The following is a 7,616-nucleotide window of genomic DNA, read 5'->3' on the forward strand; positions in this document are numbered from 1 at the left end:
AGCGTCGAGCAGGTATACGAGCGGCCGGGTCGCTCGGAGCGCGCGCGCTCCGCCCCTTGATCTATTGTACGTATTATAATACAAAGGAATCACGGTCTTTTGAGACACTATAGATCCTTCGTAGGTCTTGCTGGAGCTATGGAAGGATAAAAGTGTATATTATAAGCAGTATACATGAGCTGGCAGAGTCGGCTTGAGCCAAGCTGTATTAGCATTCGAGTTTAGTTTTGTTTTGTGTTTCGGTACGTGAACATCTTGAAATCATGCAGAGCTATCCGAAAGGTAGTAAATATTCAACTGATCGCACTGGTAAGCCACGGAAGCGCAAATTCCATGGCAATTAGTTTGTAAATGTTTCGACATCTGACGATGAAGAAGCTAATACGAGCCGTAGTGAAAATAAATTGGCTTCAGCAACTACGGACGATGTCATAATTCATCCGTCACATTGCTATCGAATAATTGAGTTTGTCTCTGTATTTTTAGCAATTTCCGAAATAGTTATTTGCAATTCGTGTAAGCAGCGAATAACTTTTGCCGAAAGCGGCCATCGAGGTCTCGGATTCCAAATCGTTTTAGCGTGCAAATGCGGTAAACAAGAAATTCAATCTGGACCATTGATCAACACTGGCTACGAAATCAATAGAAGAATTGTGCTCATCATGAGGATTTTGGGTGTCGCACGAGAAGGCATTAACATTTTTTGTGGTCTTATGGACATATCACCAGGCTTAGCTAAATCGACGTATGATCAAATCGTGCAACACCTGTATTCAGCGTCGAAAAAAATGTTGGACAGCGCCTGCAAAAAAGCCGTCGCAGAGGAAAAAGAACTTAACGTTAAAAATGGAAGACCAGCTGACCATTTGAAAGTTTCAGGCGATGGATCTTGGAAAAAACGTGGCTTTACTTCATTATACGGTGTAACTACACTTATCGGGTACTACAGTGGCAAAGTGATCGATCTCATCGTTAAAAGTGGATATTGTCATACTTGTGCTCTGACGAAGAATATATTGGACGACGAAGAGTTTGAAGAATGATATCAAAACCATAAGGAAAATTGTTCTTCGAATCACGCCGGCTCGTCCGGAAAAATGGAAGTTGATTCGATAATGACAATGTTCTTGAGATCCATCGAGAAATTCGGAGTAAAGTACAGTAATTACATTGGTGACGGTGACTCCAAAACATTTCTTGGCATTCTGAACAGTAATCCATACGGCCCGGAGCTCACAGTGACAAAAAACGAGTGCGTGTGACATGTCCAAAAGCGCCTGGGTACTCGTCTCCGAAACAAAAAAAAAACAAGAAAAGCTCGGTGGAAAGAAGCGGCTCACCGAGACTTTAATAAAAAAATTAACCATTTACTACGGTCTGGCCATTCGAAGAAACTTGAATTCTGTGGAAGACATGAAAAACGCTATAATGGCGACACTCGATCACTATTGCTCGACGGATGAATTACCTCGCCACGACCATTGCCCAGAAGGCGCTGACAGTTGGTGTGAGTGGCGCAAAGCCGAGGCAGCAAATAAACTGGCTGATTTTCAACATTCGCCACGTGTCATCGACGAAGAGGTTGAGAAGCACTTTCGTCCTGTGTACGAGGACTTATCTAACGACGATCTGCTAACGAGATGCTTGGGTGGACACACACAAAATGCGAACGAGTCGTTCAATTCCACTGTGTGGCGCATGACACCTAAACACCTTTACTCAGGCATTAAAATTGTCGAGATTGCTACCTACATCGCTGGAGGAATGTTCAATGAAGGCTATTGGCTAGTGCAGTATTACAAACAATGCAGATATTAGACTTGAAAATTGGACAGCAATGCATGAATTTCTCTCGGCAAGCCGACCAGGAGCACATCGCCCGAGAAAACAGACGCAATCTACTCGCGAGCAAAGAGGCCAGAACAGCTCGTATACTCGAAAATCTCGGCGAAAATCAGTTTTACGAAGAGTCTGAAGAACAAATGTATGGACCAGGAATCGCCGATTAGCATAGTTACGTGGTAAGTTCAATAAAATTACGTTTTTTTATATACGAAAACTTTGACGCGCGATTTCTCGGTTTTACATTTTTACGATTTTTTCTATTTGGCGGGAAAGATAGGGAAAAAACTAAACGTCCTATCGAAACGAGACAAAGTGGGTTTTATTTGGAATTGAATTTTATTCAAGCTCAACCTAAAAAAACTTAAGAAAGTTAAGATAAACTAACTTTTTAAACAATCTAAAGTGAATTTTTTTTTCAAAAAAAATTAATTTTTGTTCATTTAGCGATAAATTGTTCAATTTTCACTTTTTTTTTAATTTTCTTGGTTTACCTAGAAACTACACTATTGGAGAATGGAAATTTTATCTGATTTTTTGTTTCAGATGAAAATTGCGATCTGCATTTTTCCCGCCGCACGACAACTACAGAGTGGAGGCGCCTCGGCCGAATGCTTCTACGAGCCACAATATAATCTGTATTTTAATAAAAAAATTTAAGAAGACTCTTGAAACATGTTTTAATAAACCCTGAAAGTTTCATTCCAATCGGATATTTCATTCCTCCCCCAAAAAATTCTCGAAAAAATCGATTTTTTGACGCCTCTAAAGCAGGCTCCCCCCTTAAGCCAACAAATTTTTACGCTAGGTGACATACGCTATAGTAGCTCGTATTGCGAGTACTAAGCTTGGTATAAAACAAGAATACTGTGTTTTACTGTATACGAGGTGTGTTCAAAAAGTAAGGTGACTTTGTATTTTTAAGAAAAAATATTTATTTATTTATCAATATTTATGTTGTCCCCTTCAAAGTAATCCCCCTCAGATACAATACACTTATGCCAACGGTTTTTCCAATCCTCAAAGCACTTCTCATAAGCACTTTTCGGTATAGGCTTGAGCTCTTCCAACGATGCAGTCTTTATCTCTTCAGTCGTTGCAAATCTCCGTCCTTTCATAGGTCTCTTTAGTTTCGGGAACAAGCAAAAGTCACATGGGGTCAAATCCGGTGAATATATGTTGGCTGAGGCATGATTGTGGTGTTGTTTTTGGCCAAAAAATCTCTCACAAGCAAAGATGAGTGAGCAGGGGCATTATCGTGATGCAAAAGCCATGAATTGTTTTTCCACAATTTTGGGCGTTTTCTTCGTATTGCTTCTCGCAAACGGCGCATAACTTCAAGATAATACTGTTTATTGACCGTACGTCCATATGGTAAGAACTCCTGATGCACCACGCCATGGTAATCGAAGAAAACAGTGAGCAAAACTTTGACATCTGATCGAACTTGGCGTGCTTTTTTCGGTCTTGGCTCATCTGGGCTCTTCCATTGGGACGATTGGACTTTGTTTTCGATATCATAACCATATACCCATGATTCGTCACCAGTTATGACACTTTTGAGTAAATCTGGGTCGTCGTTGATGTCATTCAACAGTTCTTGAGCGATTCTCATGCGACGGTTCTTTTGGTCAAAATTTAGCATTTTCGGAACAAACTACGCTGACACATGTCTTATGCCCCAAACGTTAGAAACAATTTCATGGCACGAGCCAAGCGATATATCAACATCCTCAGCAACTTCTCTGATAGTGATTCGACGATTTTCCAGAACAATTTTCAGTTGTTGACGTGCTTGGGCGTCCAGAGCGAGGCTCGTCATTGGCATCTTCCCGGCCATCTTGGAAGAGTTTGTACCACTTGTAAACATTTTTTTTACTCAGAACAGTTTCACCGTATGCCACCGTCAACATTTCAAGTGTTTCGGAGCACTTTATGTTATTTTTTACACAAAATTTGATGCAAATCCTTTGATCCATATTTTTCGATAGCAAGAAATCGCCGAGCATGCAAAACACTTATAACCTTTACGCCTCTCACAACCAAACAAAAAATGCTATACACTTGAAACTTGGTACAGATGTTCGGGAAGAGTGTACCAACATAACAAAACAAAAAAATCGATAATCGAAAGTACGTTGCCCGTGAAATTTGAAAAGTCACCTTATTTTTTGAACACACCTCGTATGATGTACTGTAACGTTTGAGTCTATCTCACGTTATCAAAATAATAGTTCGGACTCTTTCTGTCGCGTTTGTAACCGCGTTTCCGAGAGTAGCAAGAAGTTGACACGTGTATATTCTACTAGAAATGAAATATCAAAATTTGTCGAGTAGCAAACGCAAAGTTTTCTATCTCGATGAACCGTCTTGAAATACAATTGAGCATAATTTCATCTATCGGGGAGAGGCCCGACAGCGCCGCAACCAATACTCAATCTAAATTCTCAACAATTCATAAATTTGAAGGAAGGAGATCTCTAAGGCTACTTTTTTCTCATAAGAGAAATAGTCTTATGAGTTGAGCGCTTAGGTTTCGAAAGGAGAGGAATTAGCAGGCTAACCACTGAATAAAGAAATTAGTCTGAGGAAATTGCTTAGCCTTTATTTCTAATCAATGCTCGCGCTGCTAAGCAAGGTAGGATAGTGAATCCTCTTGTCGCAGCGATGAGCGAATTTATACTTGCGAAATCGGCTCCTTTCTACGCTTGGGAGCCCCTACAACGCTATTTTTGATATTGATACAAACTTTTTACATGTTTTGTCGTAAAATGGCTCGATCGAATTTGCAATTTTATAATTTAAAAAATGAAATATGAAATAACGAGTTTTTTAACATAAATCGTTTCTCGAGGAAAAATCGCCTCTTAAAGTTATAAGTATTACAATTTGATAATCAAATAACGCTAATTTCACAATAAATTTTCGGAAAATTTTTACATAAAAAAATCGCTTGTGATTAGTAAAACATTATTCAAATTAAAAACGATTAATATAGATATCCAATTTTGAATAATAATTAAACAACGAATTTGCAAATTTCTTTTTTAGCCATTTAAAAATCAGCAAATTAGTGACAATCATTCTCATTAATTTTACAGATATGTACAATCGACTCGCTATCTAACAACGCAATTTTAATTGTTTAAATAAATTTTTGTTTATTGATAATTCAGTGAATAATCAGTTACCAAAGTGTCAAATTCTTGCTTCTCTGTTTCAATACGTCGTGGACGTAATTGCATATTCGAATTAACAATATAATTATTTATTGGAAAATAACTAACATTATTAACTTGTAAATTAAATTAAACTAATAAATACAGACTTGAGAATTATAACAACATGAAATTCAAGATCAGCGCATCAAAATTGACTAAAAAAATGCTTTTGTTTATTTGAAAAACTTTATAATTGTCTATTTTTCATTGTAAATAATAAATTTCAAGTCGTGACGTCACGCTCCTTATATGGTAATATTTTCGCTGAGTTGCTCTAACACATTTGCATATATGTGAGAAAAGCGCCTTCGCTAAATTACCACTTTTCTTTGATTGTCTCGTGCAGAACGGGTTGCTATTTTGCAGAGAAAAGAAAAGGGGGATAAATCAGACTGGACCGTTACAGTACAAAGGAGAGCAGAAAAATGAATGAATGAGTTTTATAATACCTGGAATCTTATCGTAGAGATATCTCTTAGATCAGGTTTAAAAATGCAGAAAATGACTAGTTGAATATTTTCTAACCAATTAGCGTTTCTTTAAAATTTAACAAAATGTGTTAGACACGTTACAGCTGCAGTTACCAAATACACCAGATTTACGTAAAGGTGTGGGACTGAGGTCTGAGATGCTGATTTTAACTTGAACTCTTACGAACTACTCCGATGCTACTACTGCGATGCTTTGCGGGATTTTATAGCTGCCGAATTCCGTAAAGTTTTCGATATTTGCTATTTAAAGTAAGTTTTGATTGCTTCATCACAGAGTAAGACTTTTTAGTTTGTAACTTGTCTGAGAGTTCATGAGAGTGCAATTTCTTTTAGTGACGTATATAGAATTTGAGTTTCTTTAAGAGCTTGAGTTTTGGAATTTTATAAAGGAATTTGGGAGGCGTCGTAAGATGTAACGCACGAGTATGCATGTACTACGGAAAAATCTGTAACAGTAAAAAATATTTATTATTTATTACCAGAGTAAGTATATAAGTTACATGGTGAGCAATATACATATATACACTACAATACGAGGAGTGTTGAAAATGTAAGGTAACTTTTCAATTTTCGCGGGCTACGTACATTCAAGTTTTGAATTGTTATTGTTGTGTTGGTACACTCACCATGATCATATATTCACAGTTTTGATTATATAGCACATGTCGTTTTTATGGCAGAGGTGTTAGAGGTTAGAAGAGTTTGGTGTGCTCTGCGATTTTCTTCTATCGAAAAGAATAGAGTAAGAGTTTACATTAAATTTTGTGTGAAAAATGGAATCCAGTGCTCTAAAGCTCTTGAAATGTTGACAATTGCATACGGTGAGTATACTCTGAGTAAAAAAAATATGTGTACGAGGTCTGTCCAGAAAGTATCAGGCCTACGTTTATATCTTCGCGCCATAGTGTTCGAGCGACCTCTACCGAACAGAAACGTCAACAGTAAAGCCTCACGAATCTATTGGTTACTTACTGACACCTGCCGGACGTATAGTTCATGCGCAGTGTGTCTTTGTTTACAGTGCCTTTTTCGCGTTCGTCGGATTTTGATATTGTCAAAATGACTGAAAAACAAGATCAACGAATTTGCATCAAATTTTGCTTTCAACTCGGAAAAACGAGTTCGGAAACTATTGATGCAAAAGGCCTTCGGAAGCGAGTGTATGAGCAAAACACGAATAAAAGAGTGATAGAAACGGTTCAAAGATGGTCGCACTTCTGTCGATAGTGATTCTCGTTCCGGCCGACCTTCGACGATAAAAATCGCAGATAATATTGAGCGGGTGCGACTTGCAATCGAACAAGATCGTCGTATGACTGTGCGAGAACTAGAAGAAGACCTTGGGATACCAAAAACTATCATTTCAGAAATGTTAACCGAAAATTTAGGAATAAAACGCGTGTGTGCGAAATTCATCCCAAAATTGCTCACGGCAGAGCAGAAGAACATTCACTTAGAAATCGCTCTTGCGCTTCTTGCGCTCATCGCGTTTGCGTGATGCAGTACGAAGAAAACGGCCGCACTTTTGGGAAAGTGATGACTGGCTTCTCCATCATGATAATGCGCCAGCGCATTCATCCAATCTTGTGCAATAGTTTTTGAGCAAACACAATATCGCATTGCTTCGACATCCTCCATACAGTTCCGATATAGCCCCTGGTGACTTTTGGCTGTTTCAAAACTAAAAAAACCACTCAAAGGACACTGATTCATTGACAAAACAACGGTTGAAAACAATACGAAGAGTGTACTTAAGGCTATCCCTAAAAGTGAGTTCCAGGACTGTTTTGAAAAGTGGAAACATCGATAGAACCGTGTTATTCAATCAAGTGGGGATTTCATTGAAGGATGCCACCCACCAAATGATAACAAATAACGCTATCACGAAAATATAAAGGTAGGCCCGATACTTTCCGGACAGACCTCGTAAATGGTAAAGACGAACCTCGCTCTGGACGTACCAGCACATCAACAACAGATGAATACGTTGAAGCAGTGAAAGAAATTGTGTTAAAAAATTGTTGAATTATCATCAGAAAAGTTGCAGAAGATATTGGTATAT

The 7,616-nt window shown here is 38.2% G+C and overlaps 1 pseudogene; it reads left to right on the forward strand.

Annotated features, from left to right (window-relative positions):
- The first annotated feature begins 1,413 nt into the window (after nucleotides 1–1,413).
- On the forward strand, nucleotides 1,414–2,009 carry LOC131667222 (uncharacterized; annotated as a pseudogene).
- Nucleotides 2,010–7,616: the final 5,607 nt, after the last annotated feature.

Source organism: Phymastichus coffea, unplaced genomic scaffold (genome assembly GCF_024137745.1).
Source record: "Phymastichus coffea isolate CEN01 unplaced genomic scaffold, Cenicafe_Pcof_1.1 PCOF00004, whole genome shotgun sequence".
In the NCBI taxonomy this organism is placed as follows: Eukaryota; Metazoa; Arthropoda; class Insecta; order Hymenoptera; family Eulophidae; genus Phymastichus; species Phymastichus coffea.